Source organism: Jaculus jaculus, chromosome 8, assembly GCF_020740685.1.
Source record: "Jaculus jaculus isolate mJacJac1 chromosome 8, mJacJac1.mat.Y.cur, whole genome shotgun sequence".
NCBI classification, from domain to species: Eukaryota; Metazoa; Chordata; class Mammalia; order Rodentia; family Dipodidae; genus Jaculus; species Jaculus jaculus.
The window spans coordinates 104,545,075-104,571,288 of NC_059109.1; positions in this window are offsets into that span (position 1 = coordinate 104,545,075).

The following is a 26,214-nucleotide window of genomic DNA, read 5'->3' on the forward strand; positions in this document are numbered from 1 at the left end:
GCCTTAACTGCTATGACATCTCTCCAGCCCCTGCTAATTTCTTTCTTTAATTAAAAATATATTTAATTATTTATTTTAATTGAGAGAGAGAGAGAGTCTGAGCGTGGTAGGGGCCCTGCCACTGCAAATATGAACTCCAACTGCATGTATCACTTTGTGCATCTTGCTTTACGTGGGTACTGGGGAATCAAACTCAGGCTGTCAGACTTTACAAGCAAGCTCCTCCAATTGCTGAGCCATCTCTCCAACCTAGATTTCTTTTCTTCTATTGTGGCCTGAAAACATAATTTGTATAATCTTATTTCTCAACATTTTGGGGGAGTAGGCTCAAGCCTTGGGTATGATAGATGAGTGTTCTAACACTGAACAGCATCCTCAGCCCTGACTTCAATTTTTTTTTAATTTTCAGGTGTGTGTGTGGGGGGGTGTTTGTTTTATGGCACAGGATATAGCCAAAATTGATGTATGTTCCATGAGTACTTGAAAGAAATGAGTGTTCTGCTATGGTCGGATATGTATTCTGTGAATTCTATGAATGTTAAGTGAGATCCACTTGACTAGTGGCAATGGTCACTTCTCTCTCTCTTGGTAAGCCTAGATAAAGATTTGTCAATTTGTTGATCTTGTATAGAATCAACTTTTGGTCTTGTTAAATAACTAACAAGGATGAAGGAGAGACACTGGTAATGATGAACCCACAGCGGAGTGCTGAGTGCTGAGACCAGCATTGTAAGAATGCTCCGACATGCTTGTTTCACAGTCATGTTCCCCTACTTGTCCATTTCTGCTTTCAATAAATGAATAAACAAGCAGAGACTTTATTTAACTATGTTCCTTATGCTCTTTGGGACTCAGGAAAGTTACCATCTCTCTTTAAGCAACTGGAAGGGAAAATAAAATGTTTTCAATGCTCTCTCATGAAAGTCTAATTCATTTCCCAAAAGTATTGGTGAACACCATGGTAGTCCACACTAAGTGTATATACAGGGGGTAACCAAGTCTCCCATGCAGCTGAGAATTGTAGCCATGTAATCATTAAAGGTGGTGCACGCCTTTAATCCCAGCACTTGAGAGGCAGAAGTAGGAGGCTTACTGAGAGGTTAAGGCTACCCTGAGACTACATGGTGAATTCCAGATCAGCCTGGGCTGGAGTAAGACCCTACCTCGAAAAACCAAACAGTAAAAAAAGGAAACAAAAAATCAGAAGTTTAGGAAGTGTGGGTAAAGTGCAGTATCACTCAACCCCAAAGTAGTCCCCACACAAACAGCTTTGATGTGGGGTGTCGTCTCAGGATGTCTGGGACCTGAGGCTGCTGCAATCTGTTCTGTGGTTAGCTGGCACTTGAAGAGAAAAATTGCACATTGTGCAAGAGCACACACGTACACACGCACACACTCACACACACAAACATAACAGCGATGTTTGAACAGACCCACAATTTTGATCCTTTTCAAGTAGAAAGGTCTTACAGGCTTTTGAGGTGGGTTTTATTTTTCCTGTCCCTTAACTAGGGAAAGCAGAATGCTATATTTAAGAGCCTCATGCTCTACCAACTGAGCTAGAGCGCTGTATTGAACTATCAAATGCTGGCAATCATTGCAGTGGTTCTGTTGGGTAGAATAAAATAACATTCTTCTTGGAGCTAATTGCTTGACTATCTGTAGACTGATACATCACTATAGACATTGATGCTCTCCTCTTTTTATAACTTTATTTCATTTTCTGTTCATTTCTGGTGTTGACTCAAAGGGCCTTTATCACGCTGAGCTGATAATCTGTGCTTTATGGCTGTGATTGTGAGCAGTGGGGAGCAGTGTGGTACCCCCCCCCACACACACACACACACAAATATTTGAACAGGAAAAAGAAAGTCTGTCTGATGTCTGCCAAGGAAGAAATGCATTTAAGCAAATAATGCCACTAGAGGGATCTTGACGCTGAACCAGGGAAGGACAAGGTGAGACTCTAAGGGTGCCTTGCCGCGTCTCAACCCCACAACACGGGGTGCCCAGCTGGAATCCACTCTGGCAGGCTTGTGACGTCATTGCTGCGGCTTGCATATTTGGTCAGGATCACTAAAATAATTCCCTTTGAGAAGAATAAATTTGCTCTTGAAGGGAGTTAAAGACCTGAGAGGTTTTAATTAGTTTACCCGGCCTTTGCATTTGGTCACCAAACGTTATTGCAGAGTTCAAAGAACACGAGACTCTGTGTCTCTCTTTCCCTTTTTTTTGGGGGGGGGGTGGTTAGGGGCTTTGCCCCCTTTTCTCCGCACCTCCTGTGAATAGTGGAAAATGAGAGCAAAATGACATTTGACTTAGAAGGTAAGAGCACCAGGAAGCACAACTGGAGACAAACAGAGCAGCTAATTTTGCCAGGCATAGCTGGTGCTGGCCCCGGTTGTCCCTGACAGCCGGGCGACTCCGAACCACCTGTGTTTGCTCACTAGCTTTCCCCAATCTGCGAGAAAATGGCCCGGGCCGGTCACATGGCAGGGAGATAGGCCAGGCACCATGGGAATACAAAAGCCGGAGCTTTTAGCAGAGTTAATCATTAATGCGCCTTTTCTTTGTCCCATTCAGGAGTGCTGACGGCTTTGATAGCCTGTATTTGCCATAGGCCGGCTGCAGTCCGAGCCAGGTACTAAGGGGCCCATTGGCTCCAGGCTCCCCAACACAGCCAGCCACAGACGCAGAGCCCAGCAAGGCCTGCGTGTCGCCCCTCCACCCCAATCCTGTCTGCCAGGCCCTAACATCTCCCTGTCCCATCGCTCCCCTTCCCTTCTGGGCCTACATTTGATTCAACTACCTGGAACATTGGTGTCTGAATGGTGTAAGAGTGAGCCCTTCCCTGGCTCTCCTCTTCCCTAACCAGAAAAGAGCAAAAACCTGCCCTCATTTGTTTGTTTGAAATGGGATCAGTTATGCTTTATTTTGCTATAACAGCCATGGGGTGTTTTCTTCTTGAAACTCAGCTTGAAGAGTTTCCTTTGAGTGGATTTTGATAGCTCCCACTCAGCCTACTCTGCAGGTGTCCTGTAGGACATTTTTTAAAACTTTATTTATTTGTTCACAAGGAGAGGAGGATGGTGTGTCAAGCCCCTCCCCTGCATGCAAACCCTGTGCATCTGGCTGGATGCCAGCACCATGGAATCAAACCCAGGCCACCAGGCTTTGCAAGCAAGCACTTTTCACCACTGAACAATCTCCCCAGACCCTTGAAATTTTGTTATTTTTTTTAACAAAGGCTACAGTCTTACGTCCCTTCTTCCCTGGTTCCACTTTACCTGAGGACTCTCCTCACTGGGCTTACTGGTCTCTTCACAGTTGTGTAATTAAGGCCTCCTTCAGTCTCTGGGAGGGACAGGACAACACTGGGCCTTAGGATATTTCTGCCTACTTTGTAACTCTTACCATCTACTTGCCCCTCTTCCTCAGTAGTCCCTGAGCCTTGGCAGACTGGTCTTGTGTTCTGGGTTTTTGATTTGATGTGTATTGATTAACCACAGGGTCTGTCACCGTTCCCCTGGAGCTGGTTGTCAGGCTAACAGTGGGAGCAAGTGGAGAACACCACTCTAGTTTTCACGCGAAGTCAACCCTATATCCACATGATTGTAGTTAGGGTCAAAGCCAACCGCATTGAAGCCTTTCTGTCCTTAGGTACTTTGCTGGGCTCTGTGAAGTTGCTGCTCTCTCAGGCTTGAGATCACTGAGCTCTCAGACTTGATGCTTTGCCTCCAGCAGACAGAGAAAAAAAGCATGACTTGAGTGGCAGGTTGGTCACCACATGTGCTTCATCATCCTTCAGGAGCACCTGAAAGCAAGCAGAGAGAATGCTATTCAAATGAGACAGAGAAGCCCGGCATGGTGGCGCATGCCTTTAATCCCAGCACTTGGGAGGCAGAGGTAGGAGGATCGCCGTGAGTTTGAGGCCACCCTGAGACTACATAGTTAATTCCAGGTCAGCCTGAGACCTTACCTCGAAAAACCAAAAAAAAAAAAAAAAAAAAGAGAGAGAGAGAGAGAGAGAGAGACAGAGATGTCCAAGTTGAGCCAATAAAGGCAGACCCTCTTTCTCCCTCTTTCTGGGATTGCACACACGGGGTGTCACTGGTGTCCAGGAACAAATGGCTTGTAAGAAAGATGTTACACATTGTGCCTGGGAGCACCTTGTATTCCTCTATTTCCCTTTAGAAGACTTTCTTCAATTGATCTTTACAACATCAAGCTTATTGGGGGTGATGGCCATGTTATTGCTGTCCTTTGTTAAATAGACAGGGAAGCAAAAAGTTGGGCTGCCCGCTTCATCACCTTGCATTGAAGCAAGAGGCCTGTGCTTATGGCTCTGTTGATTAGATTGTGTGGTCAGTGCTCCAGGACAAGCCTGCTGCCAGCCCCTGGGTGCCACTGCCTGCGTCTTGTAGCCTAGTCTCACTGTCAAGGAAATTGTGCATTCTCCCTCAAGTTTTTTGGGCACCTACTAGGGACTGCGGAGTGCTTGATTCTGGGAGGATAAAGACAGAGAGACAATAGGGCTCTGGCCACTGAGAAACAGTTCAGAAGATAAGACATGAGCTGCAAATAAGCCCAGGTAGGAAGGAGATGTCCATGGCGTTGACCAGCTGCAGGAAGAACGGCTGCAGGGTGCACGCTCTGGGAGAGCTACGCGCACACGGAGACTCTGCAGATGCAGCTGCTGTTTGGGAATGGCTGCATGCTAGAACGTGGAAAGCAGCCAATTCATATAACCTTATCAGGCTTTTCATTTGACTTTTGGTTTCTTTGGGGGACACAGGGTCTCATGTAGCCCTAGCTTGCCTCAAACTTGCTATGGAGTTTAGAATGATCTTCAACTTCTGATCCTCCTGCCTCCACCTCCCACGTGCTAGGATTACAGATGAGAGTCACCATCACACCTCACAGGAGGGTTATGCAATGCTAGGGATTAAATTGAGGACTTCCTGCATGCTGGGAAAGTCTCCTGGCAGCTGAGCCCCCTCCTGAGCCCCACTCTTCTCAGTTTTGATGCAGTGAGAAGCCTGCAGTGTCATCAGCTCCTACACTGAAAATGCTCTTTATTTGGTGGCTGGCATGATAAAGGTTAAACTTCGGCATTCCACTTCATCACTGGCTCATCAGCCAGGCTCTTAGTGGAAGAAGCCCTGTAGGAGTTGTTCCAGAATGCAACCTTTGGGGTTTGAAAATGACTAATTGTGCATTTAATTAAATGCATTCTGATGTGCTTAAAGGAGGGAAACAAGATAGAAAATTATGTCTTATAGTTGAGGTAAATTACCTGAGTCATTCACTGAGATATCCAGCAGTGAAATGGCCATGGGAAAGACAGTGCAATATACTTGGTGACTTCATGGGGTTGACCAGATATCACTTCATGTGGACATCCTCCTGTAATTAGTCAAGTGGATTAACTGAAGAAAGGAGATGGGTGTGTATAGGGCACCATCTCATTTTCTATAAGGAAGACTGATGTCTTGGTGTAGGATACTCCAAACATAGCCTATAAGGCAAGGGCCAGTTATTTATACCAAAGGTGATCCCAGGCAATTTTGAGAGGGGAGAGAGAGAAACAGAGCAGAGAGGACAACCTCCGAAGGGCATGCTAATGACCAGGATCTTTCCATCTTCCCAAGAATGTTCTCAGAAGAGAGAGGTGCTGCTCCTCATGGGTGGGGTGGACAAGGTGCTTGACAGCTGATACAAGGAGACACCTTTAACCAGTGGCCACAAATGGTAAGCAGAGCCCTAGTCACAGAAATGTAGCCTAGCAGGCAAAGAGGCCCCTTGGTTAACCTTAGGTCTCTCTGTTACATTCTGTTGACAGTGTAAACATTCTCCAGCATGGAGCAAGAAGCTCTGCCTAGAAGCTGCAGGAGCACAATAGATTTACCTTAAAAGCCAAAGTTAGCCATCACTGGCTCTGGGAGATACCATGGTAATGCATTGGGGTGTGCAGCCTGTTGGACCACAGGGTTCATCTTTGATACTTAGCTCTCCAATAGCCCAGGAGCTTGGTGATGATCACCACTGGAGGGAAGACTTAAGGAGTAGAGGAAACAAGAAATGCATATGGCATGCATAATGGCCTGTTCCTTCAAGCCTGTATGCGTAAAGTTTCTTTAATCCATTCCATTCAGCTAACCCATGTGCTTCATAGGCATTCATATCTTAGGGTCTGTGGTTCTCAAAGTATGGGACTGGACCAGTATCAGCATCAGCCCGGAACTTACTAGGAATGTAAATTCTCAGGCTCTATACGGATCTCCTCAGTCAGAAGCCCAGCCAGTGGGACCCCGGAATGAACCCTGCCAAGATCTTGAGGATGGCTAATGTGCCAGCACCACGTGCCCAGAGCCCCATCTCAAGCACCTCGTCCCATCTCCTGCACCTGCCATTCTCAGCTTACTAGACATTCTAATATCCTATTAGCTTCATGTTCTACTTATTCATCTATTGACCAGAGACAAAGAGAGAGAGGGAGAGAGATAGAGAGAAAGAAAGAGAATGGCTACACCTGGGACCCTACCAACTACAAATGAACTCCAGATGCATGTGCCACCTTGTGCATCTGACTTACGTGAGTCCTGAGGAATTGAACCTAGGACCTTAGGCTTCTCAGGCAAGCACCTTAACCACTAGGCAATTTCTCCAGTCCTCACATTAGTTCTAAATGCTGTTCTTTTTTTTTTAAAGACCATATCAAGTTACAAGCATCCCAGAATAAGGATTGATTAATCTTGATTTAGACCATACATGTCTCAGTTTTGTTATGAATCATGAAAATATGAAATAGATGTCTTGGAAAGAGAAACAACCCTTTGGGATTCCCCACATGAAATTCTAGCAGCTCTGATATATTTTTGGAGTGGTGAGTCCTTCTTTATATGTTTCTCACAGACCAGAGAAATAACTCGACCCAAGTCCAGTTTAGTGAAATGAGTGTGCTGAGGTTACTTACGGAGCATGCATAAGTAAAAAGCAAGTTGCATCACTGAAAAGTCTGCCCTCCCCCATGAGGGGTGACTCACAAAGCTGCATCCCTGGAGCTCCCTGCACAATGTGCAGCAGCTTTGACAGAGATTCTCTGCCCCCACCCTTGCAATTGTTCACTGCACATAAAAGAACATCAGGGAGAGGCCTTGCGAATCTCACAAGCTTCAGGAGCTTCCTGAGACTTGGCAGTTTTGTTTATTTCCCCAAGGTTGTCAATTCCTTTTCTTCCTCAGACTTAAAGAGCCTTCCCTGAGGAGGAAATGGTTTAGTTTGGAGGAAATAGATTTACAACACTGGCTTATAAAATGAGCTTTATTATTTAATATTGTTAATATTTATTAAGTTCCTTTTTAAAATATTTTATTTTTTATGGAGAGAAAGAAAAAAAATGGGCATGCCGGGGACTCTAGCTGCTGCAAGTGAACTCTAGACACGTGAACCACCTTGTGCATCTAGCTCATGTGGGTGCTACTAGGGTATCGAACCTGGGTCCTTAGGCTTGGCAGGCAAGTGCCTTAACCTCTAAGCCAATATTTCCAGCCCATTATTTATCGAGTTCTAATTGGTATCATGTACTCTGATAGAAACTACATTCAATTTTTTTTTTTTTCTTTTGAGACTGAATCTAACCTAGGGTGGCCTCAAATTCCCCTGTGTAGTTGAAAATGAACTTGAACTTCTGACCCTCTTGCTTCTTGATTTTTAGGATTCTAGGTTTGTGCTACTCCATCCAGTTTATGTAGTGCTGGATATTGAACCTAGTGTCTCCTGCCTGCTAAGCAAGCACTCTACCAAATGAAGTACATCCATTCCATTCTTTCCCTCCCGCTTTTGGTTTGGCAAGGTAGGGTAAAACTATCTGTAGTCCAGACTGACCTGGAACTCACTATGTATTCTCAAGCCGGCCTCATACAGCTGTCCTTCTACCTGTGCCTCGCGAGTGCAGAGATTAAAGGCGTGCACCAACTTGCTCAGCATCCATTCATTCTCAAAGCTCAAAAAACCAAACAAAACCTCTATGTGTGTGTGTGTTTTTTTTATAAATATAATGGCCATCACCCAAGGAAACCAAGACTCCAAGATGAGGCCTAACTGCGATGAGAGTTCTAGGCTACTCTACACATTAGCGCCTGGTACTCCCCTGAGCATCAGCTAACTGCTGAACAGGAGTGCCATGGAGATCAAAGGAAATGGGGTCATGGGTGAGATCATATTCTGGAAACGAAAGCCCCTGTTGCAGTTGCTCCCCCACTCTTCAGAGAAGAGAGGTCACTCTGCACAGATGGCAGTGTCCGAGGCACGGTGCACGGAAAGGAGAGCCTCGTGTCCGGGCTCCCCGGGTGGAGTGGAGCCCCAGCGCGGACCCTGGCACGAGCACTGCTCGCTAACGAAAGGATGAGGGATGAGCCGCTCTCCAAGAGACACCTGCCAGGAAGCCGAGTCCGCCCCGCCCCAACTGCTCTTCCTCCGCTCTGTCCTCTCAGCTGCAGGAAGTGCCAATTACAGCCTTTTTCTTCTTTAGAGCTGGGTCACGGTGCCGTGCTTGGGTGATCTGAGCGGCACCTTACCCTTTCTGCGGCAGCAGCTGCCCGCTCCTCATGGCCTCTTTGTCCTCATGGCACATGTGGGTGGAGTGAGAAGGGATGGGGCACAGCCGAGGCCAAATGAGACCCACCTGCTTCGGGTCTTGTTTACACTCCTCCTTGTCCCGACCTCTACCTGGGACTGGAAGTGCTGCCCGTGCTCAGCAGATGTTTTGCTAATGCAGTCTTCATAGACAAAGCTTTTCCTTTTCCTCTCTTAATGTATCAAGGATGCCCAAACAGCTGTCTGCTGGGCTTCTAAGAACATACTTCCTCTGCGAATGCCAGCTTGTGTGATACTGCCCTCAGACCTGACACCTTCCCTCTTGTCCCCACCCTCAACTTCTCTCCCAGGATAGCACCTAAAAGGAGAGCCAATGGTTCCTTCCTGATGGTGATCAAGTGCTGGGGTGACCTCTAAAAGCCCTGGCTGATCTCACATGAGGAGGCTCTGGGGTTTCTCCCCCACACAGAAATCCTGGTACCAGAGAGGGCCATGCTTGCTGTTGAGGGAAGCAACAGGGACATTCTCACACATGCGAGACATTCCCTGTGGTTTTGTGTGGTGTCTCTTTAACATCTTTGTCCTATCTCTGGCTGTTTTTAATACGCACAGGAACTTTCCCTGCCCCCAAAGCCTTGGAGCAAAAGTATTTGCTCTGGAATCAGGTGGGTTAGGAAAGCTAGAAAGTGAGAGAGCACTGGACACCAAACAGGGAGCATTTTAGAAAAGAAGGAAGTTGGGAGGCTGGACAGGTTTGTAGATGCTGGCAAGAGACCCAAACCACTCCCTGTTCCATGGAACCCTTTCCACATCCTTGGATTGATATTCCTGGAACCTGGTTGGGTGTCATTGGTTCAGTAACCTGGATCGGGTCATCTGGCCTTCGTACTTGTGAGTTCTTGGTCTTTGTTGAACACATATTGGGACAAGACACAGCAGGAGCAGGGTGGGGCATACCTACTTCAGACTCACAGATGTTCTAGACCCCATTTCTATAGGAATCTTCTGAATGTTAATGAAGATTTCTCCTCCATAACTTCCTCGCAGTCTTTCTTGCCTGTCTCCATTGCTCTCCTTCACACTCTGACATTAGACTTAAGATCTTCCCTCCTTAGGGATCACCGGGAACCAAGACCCACCTGACCTGGCTTTGGGCTTGGGCTTGGCAGCTTACTAAAGACACCTCACTAGGCCATAGGAAGTCCATTTTCTGTTGTCTGGAGGCTGTTGTGAGCTGTTTGCATGAGCAAAATATAGGCAAGATCACAGTAATGTCTCGGTACTAGGAAACCAGCTCCAGGCCTGTGCTGTGTACACGGAGTGGCATTGTGCTGCTGCCACGCTCTGTGTACTGGTTGGACTTTGAACCTGGGCACTTGCATTCGAGTCCAGCTTTGCCAGTGTGTCCTAGGAAGGTCTCTGACCTTTTCCTCTGCCTTTTCAATAATAGGTGTCATCACAAATTACATGAAGGCCACCCATGCATTGCAAAAGATCTTCCAAACAATGAAGGGAAGTGGGTGTCGTTGGTTCAGGTGTGAGAACCCAGGGAGCAAGTGAAGGGGGGACTACAGGGACCCAAGGAAGCCTCCAGAGCCTCGGCTCAGAGGGCTGGGGTTTGTCTCACAATAGAAGCCGCCTGAGGTAAGCTTGAGGCACTAGATTCCCAGACGTTACCCTCATTGGCAACCCTGATGTGCTCAATGTGCTCCACCATCAGGGTGACCTGCAGCAGACTTGTGCCTGGGGCTCTGAGCGGCCATCACAGACCCTGTCTGTCTCTTGTGTCCCCTTCTTTGCAGCATGCTCTGTCCGTATATGGTACTGTCCTGAGGCTCCTCTCAGAATGGTTTTTCTCCCCCACCTCACCTCCAGCCCTGATATTTGGGGAAAACCATTCTCCTGGCGTGATGCATCTGTGCAGGTCTTTGCTGCATGACATTGTTGTACCTGAGGTGAAACTGTCCAGACTCCTCTCTCCTGGATAATCCTGGGTTAAAGTTGGAGAGGCGTAGGGCAAGGTTGAACTACAGTGTCAAAGTGCAGGGTCACTGCTGCCTGAAGGCTGTATGAGGTGCTAACCAGAAGGAGGGACAGGTGCAGACATGTCTGGCAGGACCTGGCTTGTCCACGATCACTTCTGCTGTGGCTCAGCTCAGCCTATGGTGTCTAACCCTGCTGACCAGCAGCCAAACATGTGGTTATGGAGGCCCGAAGTGATGGCAGCTTCCCCAAATGCCTTCATCATGGTCCCTCATCCCAAGCACACCGTGGGCATTGTGATGGTTTGATTCAGGTGTCCCCCATAAACTTAGGTCCTCTGAATGCTAGGTTCCCAGCTGATAGAGATTTGGGAATTAAAGCCTCCTGGAGGCAGTCTATTGTTGGGGGAGGGCTGATGAGTATTATTGCCAGTTTCCCCTTGCCAGTGTTTGGCACACTCACCTGTTGCTATTGTCCACCTCATGTTGGCCAGGGGTGATGTCCACCCTCTGCTCATATCATCATTTCCTCCTGCTATCATGGAGCTTCCCCTCAAGTCTGTAAGCCCAAATAAACCGTTTTTATCCCTAAAGCTGCTCTTGGTCGGGTGATTTCTGCCAGCAATATAATCCTGACTGCAACAGTAATGTTAGTACTGAGGAGTGCTATCAATTGCTTCTAGACACCTGACTGTGTGGCTTTGGCCTTTTGGAGCTGATTTTCAACAGGCATGTGGAAGGATTGAAACCTTGGCCTAAGAGACACTTTGCAGTGCTGTAAGTACAGCTTGGTGGACTATTCTGGTCATAATTGAAAGACCTGAATGCAGTAAGAACTATGGACTGTGAGGTTTGGGTTGTGAGGATGAGGGTGAGAAAGAGCTTTGCTTGGACTGGGTTAAATGCAGTTTGTGTGAGAGGCTTGCTGTTATGCCAATGTCCTAAGAATTTGTGCAGGATTGCTTTGCATAGAAATGGACTGGTATGAGCAGAGGAATATGGCATAGAAATGAGATCTTTGGGCTGAAACTTTTGCCTATTCAGCTGCAATTGAGAGATTACAACCTTTGAGATTGGGCCAGCTGGCCTGTATTGGGACAACAGGAAGAATGTAGACTCTTGAAGGGGCCTGAGTGCTCAAGGAGTTTCCTGTTCTTCAAAGTCTGCTTTATTGCCTCCTGGATTAACAAATGGGCACCCTACCTGGTATTGTGGAGTATAAGAAATGCAGGAAAGGGTCATTAAATTTGTAGCACAATATTGTGTTTTGGAAACAGCCATAGACAATGTGAAGCAGGTCTGCTAGATGCTTGCATGGAAACCCGATGGAACTGTGAGGATGGACCATGGGTTGCAGTAGAGACCCAGAGGAGATGCAAGGACCATGACATGGCTGCTAAGGAAAGCTGCAGGTCCTGGATGAAGGTTTCCAGGACTGTAAGTAGCCTAGCTGGAGGGGTGGAATTAGGACTCCAGAGATTTGTTGCTGGTTAGAATTATTGGACTAGGGAATTTGTCACTGGCTAGAGTTGTTGCACTTGGTGCTACAGAGTTTGATGTTTGTCCTGGTTGTTTTAAATCTTGTGTTGGTTGAATATTTCTTTGCTATGCCCAATGCCATCTTTTTTATTATGTTTTCACAGTGCGAATGTTTGTTCTGTGCCATTATAGGGTTGGTTTTGTTGTGTATTTTTTTGATATTATGGTTCAGTTAAAAGATCTTGGACGATGGACATTAGGATTGATAAAAAACTATGGGTACTTTTGAGGCTGGGCTAATGCATTGTATTTTACATCATGCATGTTTAATCTGTTTATGTCGCCAAGGGTGGAATGTGGTTTTGATTCAGGTATCCCCCATTAACTTTCCCTGCCATCATGGAGCTGCCCCTCACATCTCAAAGCCAAAATAAACCTTTTTTTTTTTTTTCCCCAAAAGCTGCACTTGGTTGGGTGATTTCTTTTTTTGTTGTTTGGTTTGTTGTTGCTGTTTGTTTTTTCGAGGTAGAGTCTCACTCCGGCTCAGGCTGACCTGGAATTAACTATGTAGTCTCAGGGTGGTCTCGAACTCACTGCGATCCCCCTACCTCTGCCTCCCAAGTGCTGGGATTAAAGGCGTGCGCCACCAAACCCAGCATTTTTTCAGGTGATTTCTGCCAGTAATGCAAACCTGACTGCAACAACTATCTTTCCAGATTGACCAGCTGGTGACAATTCTGTGATCTTGTTGTGCTCCTCCGCCTTCCTAATCTGCATATCCTGGCACTCTGATCAGAAACCCTTACTCCCTGCCCCTGATTCAATGTGACATCCTAGAGACAGTCTTACCTTAAGCTTCCCAGGACTGGACATGGGGAAGAAGTAGAGGACCACGTGGGGGGCCACGGGTACAAACGACAGCTTTCTTCTGCTGCTGCTACATGTCTTCGTAAAACAAAGCCAAACTTTTTTTTTTTTAATATACTCTTTTATTTTTTTGGTTTTCCGAGGTAGGGTCTCACTCTACCCCTGGCTGACCTGGAATTCACTATGGAGTCTCAGGGTGGCCTCGAACTCATGGCAATCTTCCCACCTCCGCCTCCTGAGTGCTGGAATTAAAGGCGTGCACCACCACACCTGGTGGGTACTCTTTTTTTTTTAATTAGCCTAGGAAGTTTTCGGTAGCATTCTAGCATTTTCAAGCACAATGTGTTTTAGTTGATCCTCCTCTCCTATCATCTCCTCTAGCTCCCTGTCCCTCTGCATCCTCCCCTCCTTACGTGCAGGAGTGCTTTGATGAGGCCACCAGAAAGATTCCTTCCCACAGTCTTTTCTTAAACCTTTGATGAACCATGACAAAAGAGAGCTGATGCCTCAGACCTAAATCAGTAACTCCAAAAACGGGACATCCATTGGGACACCATGTGTTTTCCGGTATGTTGCAAAATTCTATAACCATAGTTATCATGGGTGCGTTGTAAATGATCAGCGGTGGGAAAAGAGGTGCTCAAAAGCAGAAGAAGACAGAGGAGTAGCAAAATGCAGTCATCAGGACACATCTTTCCTAGGAGGGGAGGAGGCAGGTGGGTCAACCAGAAGGTAAGTCTATTCTCTAAAAGCTACTCCCAGGTCTGGTGGCCAGCATGCCAGCCTGTTGTGGCTATAAAGATAGTGTGTCAGGTGACAGATGGGCTCCAACACTCCTGGTGACCTTACCTGGTGCACAGGGAAGGACCAGAACTGAGGGGCCTTGAGGAGGCAAGGATCAGCAAACAGGAAGGAATTAAAATGTCTCCTACCAACAGTGAAGATAAGCCTTTTATAGGGGGCAGGCTGAGCAAGGCTTTTTTTTTTTTTTTTAAGTTTGCCCCAGAACAAAGAAGTTGTTCTTTTCCATTGCAATGGGGCAGGTGGGGGAGGGGGAGAGTGAGACTGTCTGCCCTCCTCAGAAGACTGAGATGGCCTTTGAAATTTTCACCGAATCTAACAAACATCCTTTGCCCTGTGCCTGGTTGGTGTGACAGCCGAGGACCCAGGCATACCCACATCTGCCTGGGTGGCTCTTGGGGCAGAGCTGGAAGTTCCCACCCTGACACCCCAGGCTGTCAGCTGCTGGGACACCAGCATGGAGCAGGGAGTGAGCCATGGCCAGGGTTCCAGCTGAGGGTGACACCAGCAGATGCATAGGATGAGAAGAAGGGAGCAGCAAGTTCAAGGAAGCCAGGAGTACAGAGAGAGGTGAGACCAGCTGAGATGGTACTGACCGTGGCAAAGGGCACAGAGATAGCATCAAGAGATCAGGCGGCTTACTCCACAGCAGTCAGACTCAGCTGGGCCGTAAAGCTCAAGAGTCGGAGTGCCACTTCTGGAGTCAGCTTGGGAGAGAGAGGTTGTCACATGGGCACAGGGAAGCTCCTCTCTCTTTCTCAGGGTCCTGCTGAGTAGAGTCCTGAGGAGTCAAGCTAGAAACAGAATATTCTAGAGTACAAACAACATTGGAACGTTGGCCTGAGTTAACAGTTCTCCTGCAAGCTATAGGTGGCCCAGGAACAAAAAAAAAAAGGTACTACCAGTCGCAGTGGGCAGGCAGCAAAACAAGAATGAAGGGTGCTGAGCTGAGGGTCTAGAGCCAGGCATACCTACCCTGGCATCCTCAAGAATTAAACATTTTCCAATAAGTCCAGAGAAGCCAGAGTCCAGGGGAGTAGGTGGTGATGGAAGCAATTCTGTGCTCTCTTATTAGGTCTTGTAAGAAATGGATCTACACAGCTACATGACATGACATGACCATAAAGAAAGAAGGCTTCAAATTTAAAAATCAGCATTGTCAACACCTCTGCTTAATGTGAAGACAAACTATTAATCTCAAAAAATAGGGCCTGGAGAGATGGCTTAACAGTTAAGACACTTGCCTGTGAAGCCTAAGGACCCATGTTTGATTCCCCAGTGCCCATGTAAACCCAATGCACAAAGTGGTGCATGTGTTTGGAGTTCATTTTCAGTGGCTAGAGACCCTGGCATGCCCATTCATTCTCTCTCTCTCTCTCTCTCTCTCTCTCTCCAATAAATAAATAAAATATTTTTAAAATAGCTTTGCCTTCCCATCCAGGTGTTTGTTGTCTACTGCTTCAAGAGTTTATAAATTTTCAGGGCTGGAGAGATGGCTCAGCAGTTAAGGTGCTTGCCTGAAAAGCCTAAGGACTTGGGTTTGATTCCCCAGTACCCACATAAAGCCAGTGGCACATGCATCTGGAGTTTGTTTGCAGTGTCTAATAGCCCTGGCTTGCCCATTCTCACTCTATCTGCCTCTTTCTCTCTCATTCTTTCTCAAATAAATAAATAAATAAATAAAATATTTTTAAAAGGGGAGGAGTGTATGAATTTTCAGATGATCTTTCTTTGCTACTTGTGTTTTAGGGGACAGAAAGTATTTACTTGAGGGCTCAGAAAATGGTTCCATGGACAAAGTACTTGCCAAGCACGAGTGAGTACAGGAGTAGGGATCCCCAGCACCCAGGTGGGTATTGCAACCTACCTGTAATACTGGGGCTCAGGTGCCAGAGGTAAGGACTCCTCACAGCAAGCTGCTAGCTAGGCTTGCTGAATCAGCAACCTCTAGCCTCCATTCACACAGACACATGTGCACCTGCACACACATACAGCCCATACACAAATGGACATAATCACACACACACATGCATTCACATGAAAAAAGAAAATATTTATGTGTGTGTGTGTGTGTGTGTGTGTGTGTGTGTGTGTGTGTGCATGCCAGGGTTGGAACCCAAGACTTCACAAGTAGTAGACAAGGGTTCTGTTATTGTGCTACAAGCCCTTTGGATTTTTAGAACATTTTTATTTATTCAGAAATTATTTGACACTGGATTTGCAAAGAGTATGGACACAGCCCATTGCATTGGCAAATTCTGGTGATCCCGCGGGGTGTGGCTGACCTCACTTGGGCACCGACCTTAGAATGCTGCTTCACTGGCCTTTTCTTGTCTCTAAGAAGGACATCAAGATCGCAGACAGATTTCTTACAGCAGTGCCCTTGGCAGCTGCTCAGTTCTATGAATTAAATTTTTAAGACATTTTAAGTTTATTTGTGAAAGAGGGAAAAAGAGAATGGGTGCACCAGGACTCTTGCCACTGCAAAAGAACTCTAGACACATATGCCATTTTGTGTATCTGACTTTATGTGGGACTGGGGAATTGAACCCATGATAGAAGGCTTTATAAGTAAGTGACTTTAACTGCTGAGTCATCTCTCTAGCCGTATGAATCAAATTTGATCGCGACTGTTCAACCAATAAAAGTTTTTTAAACTGTATGCAGAAGTTGGTGCAATGAGATGAGATGCTACTATAATCTAAGACCCCTGGCTGTAATTTTTTTGTTGATTTTTTTTTTTTTTTTTTGTGTGTGTGTGTGTGGTAAGGTCTCGCTCTAGTCCAGGCTGACCTGGAATTCACTATGTAGTCTCAGAGTGGCTGCAAACTTATGGTGATCCTCCTACCTCTGCCTCCTGAGTGCTGAGATTAAAAGCATGCATCACCATGCCTAGCTCTGGCTGTACTTTTTATATGAGCCCTATTAAGTTGTTCATCTTAAAAATCACTATATTATTCTCTTTCACTTTATAAGTACATAGTATAAATTTAAATAAAAGCTAGAGCGCTAGCTAGTTATTAAATTGATAAAGTAATTTCCTCTCAGATTTAAATATAAAGTCTGTCTATAAGGTTTGATTTGAAATTGGAGCCATTTACCAAAAACAAAAGACACGCATGAAGACAGTTGAAGGCCATGGGGATGATCTACTTCTTCACCTTCAAGATGAGACAAATGAGGCCCAAGGGGAAGAATCAGTAAGTCCACAGAACAAGTCAAGGGTCGCGGCTTCTTTCTCTGAGCGTAGTAAGGTGTCCCCTGCAGTCTTCGGCCTCTATCTGTTCCAGAAGCTCAGAAACAAGTAGAGATATCCACCCCACTGCTGGAACCACAGGTGCGAATGCTGTGAAGGTGAAATGAGGTATCAGCTCCTAGCTGGCCTGGAGACAGGCTGGCTGGACAGGGCTCCACCTGGCCCAGCCTCAGGTCTGGGTACACACGAACGCTGTGGGCACAGCTGCCCCTCAGGCTCAAAGCAAACAGTGGGCAGGGCTCAAGAGGACAAGAGATCTGCCCAACAGACAGAGGCGATGGGCATGCCTCAGCTTTGCCCACAAGTCCCCAGTCACCAAAGGTCACCCAAGCACATTTTAATCTAGAAAATAGTTATGGGTCACGAGGAGAAAGGCCATCTTCCTTAAGAATGGAGAAAAGAAATACCTGGGAGAAACAGAGAAGAGAAGGAATTCACAGGACTGTTGAAACTTCACGTGTCTATGCTTCTTGGTGCCCTTGTACAAATTGAGTACTGTTGGCCTCTGTTGACTGTCTGCCTCTCCCAGCTCCTAATATGTAGTGTGAGCCCTTCCTTGAGTTCGACTCACCACATCCCCCTGCCCAGCCTGTGGTCTATCCTGTAACCCTTTTAATGAGTAGTTAAAGCATTGAAAACACCTGCAGATTAAAAGTCATAGGCTGAGCATCCTCTAGCTGAAATGCTCTGCAATCTAATCTTTTAGGAATGTTTCCATGATCCAACAAGCTGGAAATTCTACACCTGACCTCCCATGATGAGTCACAGTCAAAATAACAGACAACGTGAAAATGTACAAAATCAATTGCAGGCTATGTGCATGAATGCATATGAAACAGAAGTGGATTTCATGATTAGACTTTGGGTCCGTTCCCAAGATACACACACACACACACACACACACACACACACACACACACACACCAATACCACCTCCCCTAAGTCAAATCTACAGCATTTGAGTCCAAAGCATTTTGGATAAAGGCTACTCAAACTCTACCTTTTCAATCAGTAACTGTTTTGCTGAATTTGTACATCACCAGGCCAGGAGAGCAGAAGGGAAATGGGTGTCTCTGCTTTAGAATGCAGCAAAGTTACACAACTTACCAAAGGTCAGGTTGGACAGACACTTGATGCTCAAAGAGATAAGCGTCAGCTCCCTCACATCCTGTGGGTGTTTTGTTTTTCCCTTCCACATACCATTCTAGAAGAGGAAACTCTAACTGGAAATGGACGCTGGGTTTTATCATCTCACTTAATGTATCTGTAAACTAGAGAGCTTGGGGAACTTGCGTCAACCAACCCAGAGGTGGGATCTTCACCCTAGCTCATGTCTCCATGACCACCAGGTGAGCTGGGGTACCTCTGGCAACCACTGGCTTTTGCAACACTCCTGTTTACTTGCTTTATCAGGAAGGGGGCAGTGTGACAGTGCTTTGCAGGACATTAATAAAGATAAGAAAAGCCATGGCTACCCAACAGAGTTTTCAAAAGCCCGCACCCTCCCGCCCCACGCCACCCCCAGGGTTTCCCCGGGTGCAGGGCTGCATGCACAGACACACAGACCCACCCATGCGGGAACTATTACTGCCATCCGATTCTTGTCATTGTAACGCCTATTCAGCTGTTCCTTTGTACGTTCCTAGAGGGCAGGGACCGTGTCGTGGGCTGCTTTTCATGAATTCATGCCTTCCTGCTTCCATTCACTCGCCCTACAAACATTTATTGAGTGAGCTTTTGCTGCGTCTGCCACAGAGCTGAGGGCATAGAAGACGTACCACCCCCAGTGGCCTGCCAGCCCTCCTCCCCGCTCCAAAGCGCTGCAGCTGCCAGCAGGCCACCAAGCAACAGGTGGCATCTTTTCCCATCATCACCTTCATTTCTTTCATACATCTACTGAGTGCCATGTTTCTTTTCTAAAACACATGACACCTGGGTGTGGGACACATGCCTTTCATCCCAGCACTCGGGAAGCAGAGGTAGGAGGATCACCATGAGTTCAAGGCCACCCTGAGACTACATAGTGAACTCCAGGTCAGCCTGAGCTAGAGTGGAACCCTAACCACCCCCCAAAAAAATAGAGGGCTGGAGAGATGGCTTAGTGGTTAAATGCTTGCCTGTGAAGCCTAAGGACCCCTGTTCGAGGCTCGATTCCCCAGGACCCACTTTTTCCAGATGCACAAGTGGGCGCACGCTTCTGGAGTTCGTTTGCAGTGGCTGGAGGCCCTGGCGTGCCCATTCTCTCTCTCTCTCTCTCTCTCTCATTCTGCCTCTTTCTCTGTCTGTCACTTTCAAATAAATAAATAAACATAAAAAAATTTTTAAATAAGAAAGAAATGACAACCTAATAAATTTCATAAGCCTACTACTTGAAGCCTCAGAATCTTCTTAGAGGCCTATTCAAATCACCTGGGGAATGTGAAAAATGCTGATGCCTGGGTTGCACCCACAGGAACTCTGAATCCATTGGCCTGAGGACTGTGATCTCCAAAACCTCACCAGATGCCTCTAGCTGGTGGCCAGGGTTGAAGACCACCATAGGATGTAATACAGGACAAATGACTCTAGGCTTAGGAACAGGAATGGCTCTAGGATCTGTTTCTCTGCTGGCTTGCCTGCACCTCCCTGTCCTGACCCCGTGTTCCCCGTGTACCTGCTCCCTGCATGTCCATGACTTTCTGCCTGCTCAAGGCCTTGGATGCACCCTTTGCTTATATGCTCAGAATGCACTCTGGAGTTCTGATCCTGTTAGGCTTCCAATTAAAATGTATTTTTACTTCTGACTCAGCCATCCTTGTCTGGACTCCAGGACCTTGCTCTCTGTGCCCAGAAACCAGTCCCTGCAGGGTGCTCACCTGCCTGCCTTCCTGGCCTGCCCTCCCATGTGGCAACAATGCTGTTTAGAAATGACAATAGGCAGGTGTGAAGTTGCCATATTTTAAATTCTGTGCTGTCCGCTGCACTGTTTTTCTACATTGTGAATAATTTTCATATGTCCATAGATGGGAAATATCTTTTGAGCCAACCCTGGAGGTTCTACTAGCATTAGAATCCTATTTAAGCTGTCAAGAAGCCAGGTGTGGTTGTGCAGGCCTGTCATCTCAGAACGTGGGAGACCGAGCGAGGAGGAGGATAGTGAGTCTGAGGCAAAATAGTGAGAACCTATCTTAACAAGAAGAGGAGGAGAGAGAAGAGGAGGAAAGGGAAGGAAGGAAGGGAGGGAGGGGGAGAAAGAAAGGAGAAAAGGAAGAAAGAAAAGAGACGATGAGAAAGAGGAAGAGGAGAAGACAGGGCATGGGGGAGGAGAGTGATGAGGAGGGAAGAAGACGGTGGCGGCAGTAGCGACCGCACTCTTGGACATCAGCACTCGTAACAAGATAGTGGCTTTTGGGAGATGCCAGGAGAACCGATGGAAGCACTCACAGGTCATTCCTGACAATACCAAAGGTCCTTGTTCCTTCCAAGAGTATAGAAACAATGATAACTCTTGGAAAATACAAATCAAAAACCCACAATATGACATCACCTCACTTTCACTAGAATGGCCTTATGCTTTTTAGAAGGAGTGTATTACCAAGAATGCGGGGAAATTAGAATTTAAGAACTACTGAGATGGTCAGTGGTAATACTACTATGAACTATTTGGCTATTCTGCAAATGTCTTAAACTAGACCAATCACATGCCTCAGAAATTCCATTCCTGGGTACTTACCCCAAGCAGCGGAAACCAGTCTCAAGAAAATGCATCTGTGCACATGTTTACAACATTCTTTATACACACACACACATATATAGTTTATTCTTATTTATTTGAGAGCGACAGAGAGAGAGAGAGAAACAGGCAGAGAGAAAGAGAGAATGGACACGCCAGGGCTTCCAGCCCCTGCAAACGAACTCCAGATGCGTGCGCCCCCTTGTGCATCTGGCTAACGTGGGTCCTGGGGAATCAAGCCTCGAACTGGGGTCCTTAGGCTTCACTGGCAAGCGCTAAGCCATCTCTCCAGGCTGTTTACAACATTCTTATTCACAATAGCTAAATGGTGAAAACAATCCAAGTAGGAATAGATGGATTCAAGTCATGCACACACATTCAGACTGACTGCAATGCACAGTCAGTGTTCCATGACCTTGGAAAACACACCATGGGACTACCACAAGCACATTCAGAATTAACATAACATGTGTGTAATGTTATATTACCTTGCAAAGCATAGTGTTAATATTGCACACAGTTGCACTCTCACAATGAACCCAACAGACATTTAGTATTATATTACTTTATAAAACATAAAGTGCATACCAAAATTGGCATTTAAGGATAATAGGAAAACGTGCAAGAATTCCTTTTCCTGGGTTCCCAGTGGTGATCATCAGGCTATTTGCATAGTTCCACAGTGGCTTCTCTTACTCTGAAGATTCTGAAAGCAAAATTTTGGAAGCATTTCTTCCACCTCTATCCTTGCTGAAATTTCTGGCTTCACAACAAATTTGAATTTAAGGACAAAGTTTGTCAGATTTGTGTGTGTGTGTGTGTGTGTCTGTGTGTGTGATGATTATTTTCCAAATTTCTTTTGGAAAGATGCAGAATACACACACAGACACACACACACACACACACACACACACACACACTCATGTGTATATATCTTATATATATGCATATGTATCCCATATATATGCATATAAATATATATACACATACATACATACATACATACATAAATATCCATTAGTTCTCTCTGCCCTAAAAACAGTATGACCATCAAGCTGGGTTACTAGGGGAAGAACATAGATTCAACACATATATTGAAACAACCTATAAGCACCAAGCTATTTTCAACTCTACACTCGCACGTCATGGCGTCTCGCACACGTCTATTGCTGTTTGCTTCTGGTCAAACCTAGTCTCCTTGACAGATAAAGAATGTCATGTTCTGAGAGCCACTGTGAGGACAGAGATCACACAGCAGGTGACAATGGCGTCAGCCTCGGGTCTGCCGTCTCAGGGTCAGGGATTTAAGGGTGCATTTCAAGGACAGTGCTGATGGCTAAGCTAATGCCTGCAGATACCACTGTGAAGGTGTGTCTGAGATAGCCACCGTCACATCCACATTGCGACATCTAGAAGCACAAGATGAATGCAAAAGGCCAGACAGGCAGAGCAGGAAAAAAAGAAAGAAAAGAGATAAATTACTTAAAAAGAATATTCTTTTTTTGTTAGTTAAAATAAAGCTTTTCCAATAAATTTAAACTATTATATTCTCAAAACTTTAAAACTAGGCTAAATTAATATAATGCCAAATCATATGGAAATACCAATATCAGAACACTTAAGATCTCTAAAAACATTCAAGTAGTACAACCAGACAGGTGTAGAACCCATAATTCTGGTAATGTATAAATTAGGGATTTTTTTGAAGCAGGGTTTCATCTCACTCTCTCCCAGGCTGGCCTGGAACTAACTTTATAACCAGCCTCAAACTCACAGCAATCCTCCTACCTCAGCCTCCTGAGTGCTGGGATTAAAGGCGTGTGCCATCCATCACACCTGGCTTCAGTTAGAAATTCTGTCAGAAAATATTTTATATACTTGAAAGAAAAAGAGCAAGAGAAAAATGTTCCTAATTTAAGAACAACTAACCACAAAAGAATATAGCATCCACAATAGTTACAAGGTTTGCATGGCTGTGAAAATTCCTGTTATAAAGAGTTCCTCTTAGAAACATGGGGTGTTCTGTTGTGGGATGGGGGGGCTGACAGAAAGTCCCAAGATCCCTTTTCACATCCAGGACTGTTGTGAGATGGGTAAGACGCACCAAGGGCTTTCAGTCGCTGGTGAGTGGATGGCAGGCATATTGGAAGGGGCCAGGGCTCAAACAAAAACTTCTTTGCACTGGGAACAGGTACAAGACAGATGGCTTGTTAAACATCATCAGCATGTTCCAGCAGTGCCATGCGCCGACAGAGCCCGAATCATGTTCACAAGGGCATTGTGCAGCAGCCTGTCAGCGAATTTCAGCCTGGTTAAAGCTATTACTTATCTTTGTTGGTTCTGCAAAGATTAGGGCAGTTTCTTGGCTTTGAATGCATCCTAGCTGCCAGGCAAAGCATTCCTGAAATTTCCTCTGGATTCCCTCTGCTAAGAGGGTCTGTGCGTTAGTGGGCTCACGCACAGACTTGCTTTGCTCCCAGCTGAAGTGGCTTTTCCATACATCAGGACCAACCTTCACTCTTCCTCAGCAAGGCACAGTTGAAGGGCAGTGTTCTTCTCAGGGAGCCCTGCCCTGTGAGTTTAAAACTAATCTGTGGTGGGTTCACATTTCCTATTAAGATTGACTCATTTGCTACTTTTGCAGAAGAGGGTAAATCCCATCATAAATTCCATCCGGTGAATCATGGGGAGGCAGTGGTTCAAATTAAGCGTGTTTGCTTTCAAAGGGGGCCCTTTTATGCTTTCTTATCTTTATGTACAGAAGAAAGGAGATCTCAACCACCACATAGCCAGTGGAACTCACCTGGCCAGTCAGTTGCTAAGGCCTGGCCACTGCTGCCCTCAGCTCCAACCCATTCCTTTCTGTGCTTTGCAGACAAAGGAAGAGGAACCAGTGGAGAATGCAGAGAGAGAGAAAGTGAGCCCTAGTTTTTGTCTGCAGGACCAAAGCAAAGTGGAAGGTATAGCCATGGTCTAGTTCTGAGAGGAAAGACGGATAGATAAAGAGATTCAGCCTGACTCTGTGTTTCTTTTCTTTTGTGTGTGTGTGTGTGTGTTTTTAAGGTATGATCTCACTCTATCCCAAGTTAACCTGGAATTCACTATGTGGTCTCAGGCTGGCCTCGAACTCATGGAGATCCCCCTACCTCTGCCTCCAAATGCTGGGATTAAAGTTGTGCGCCACCATGCCTGGCTCTATCTTTCTTAAATGGTGCTACCTTGCTGTATTTACCTTAGACAGTCTCCCTACAGTAGATCATTCGCCCCCCACATGCAGACATACACACACACACACACACACACACACACACACACACACACATTTAGAACTAGAAAAATGATTGGTCTCCCTGACTCTGGCCTCTTCTGCTTATGTGCACCATACTCAGTGTTGAGTGCTTCTCACTTAAAGTCAGTCAACTCCATAGACTTTCCTGATTAGTCAAGGCTTACGCATGTTTCATCAGGAAATGAAGGCCATTTCTTTTCTAAAGGGTGTCTCATAGAGAAATTAAGAGAAAGCAGATTCCAGAAGAGAAGTGAAGAGGGTGAAGCGCTACACTCTGTTACCTTGTGTTTGGAGTTCCGTAAGCACAAAAGCAGAGGATCCGATGTTCACCCCACAGTCTTTCTGTACCTCAAACTGCCCTTCTCTTCTAGTGCAAATACCCAAGATAATAAAATACTCATTTTGTCTTACATTCTTACTTTCCTCTAGTGCAGTTTGGCTCCCAAACCACTGGCACACATAGACCACTCCCCAGATGGGTTTCTGTGTCAGTTGGGTGTAGACACCTCCTTAGACACCGTTTCAGAGTGGGAGGCTTCCTGTGATCCATGCAGCCTTCTCTGGCCTCCTCTAGTCCAGGTTGGTCACTTTATGACAGTGTTTCATTGAGCTACTTTGAAAATATACTGGTGTAACCAATATGCGGGTGCACATCTGCCATCCCAGCTTTGGGAGGTGGGAAGATCAGGAGTTCAAGATCAGCCTCAACATTGTAGGTTTAGTGGCCATACTAAGGTGGCACATGTCTTTAATCCAAGCACTTGGGAGGAAGAGGTAGGGTCACCATGAGTTTGAGACCAGACTGAAATTAGTGAATTCCAGGTCAGCCTGGGCTAGAGAGACACCTACCTTGAAAAATGAAATTGAAGACTTAGAAATTAGCTATAGTGATGTATTCAGTTTAACACACTATATCCAAAATAGCACCAGCTTCTATCATATACCCAACTTAAAGTATCATTTTGCATTCATTTTTCTGTACTAAGTATCAGAGATATGGGATCAATTTTACTCACCATATATCTCATATGAACACTAGGAGTATCAGACAATACTGGGTCCATATTTAGATCTCAATTTAAGCTTTCCAATGCATGCTTCAAGTATTGATTTTTAAAATATTTTATTTATTTATTTATTTGAGGGAGATATAAAGAGAGAATGGGTGAACCAGGGCCTCCAACCATTGCAAATGAACTCCAGACATATGTGCCACCTTGGGCATGTGGCTTTTCATGGGTACTGGAAATCAAACTGGGATCCTTAAGCTTTGCAGGCAAGTGCCTTAACTGCAAATCCATCTCTCCAGCACAAGTAAAAAAATTTTAATCACTTGTGGTTACCTAGTTGTTGCTAGGACAAAACACCTGACCAGAAGCAGCTTATGTGAGGAATGGGTTTGTTTTAGTTTATAGTTTCTGGGGGAAGCTTCATTATGGCCTGACCGGACATCAGGGCATCATATCTTGTCACAACAGCTGGGAGGAAGCAACAAGGATGAACTGTGCTATGAACACCCAAAGTCCACCCCTAGTGACACATCTCCTCCAGTAAGGCTTGCTATACCAGCTGGGAATTAAATATGAGGCTTACTCACAAACACATGGGGTCATGCCGGCATTCCACGTTAAAGCCGCCACAACTTACATTAAACACATTTCAAGTGCTGAAGGTGTATCTGCCACCCCTCCCCTTTCCTTCTAGCACTCAGGAGGTAAAACCTGAGCTACATAGTGAGTTCCAGGCCAGCCAAGGCTACAGTGTGATACTATCTCCAAAACATAAACATAAAAAATAGTCACATTTAGGGCTGGAGAGATGGCTTAGCGGTTAACCGCTTGCCTGTGAAGCCTAAGGACCCCGGTTTCGAGGCTTGCTTCCCCAGGTCCCACGTTAGCCAGATGCACAAGGGGGCGCACGCGCCTGGAGTTCGTTTGCAGAGGCTGGAAGCCCTGGCGCACCCATTCTCTCTCTCTCTCCCTCTATCTGTCTTTCTCTCTGTGTCTGTCACTCTCAAATAAATAAATAAATAAAAATTTTAAAAAATAGTCACATTTAGCTCTAGGTTACTATATTAGATAGCATACTTTTAAATAATTCCAAATTGTTGCTATTGTAGGTCTCCTTAATCAGATAATATTTTTTCAGACAGGGTATTGTTATATAGGCCTGGCTGGCCTGATACAGGCTACGTACCCCAGGCTGGCTCAAACTTATGCCAGTCCCTCTG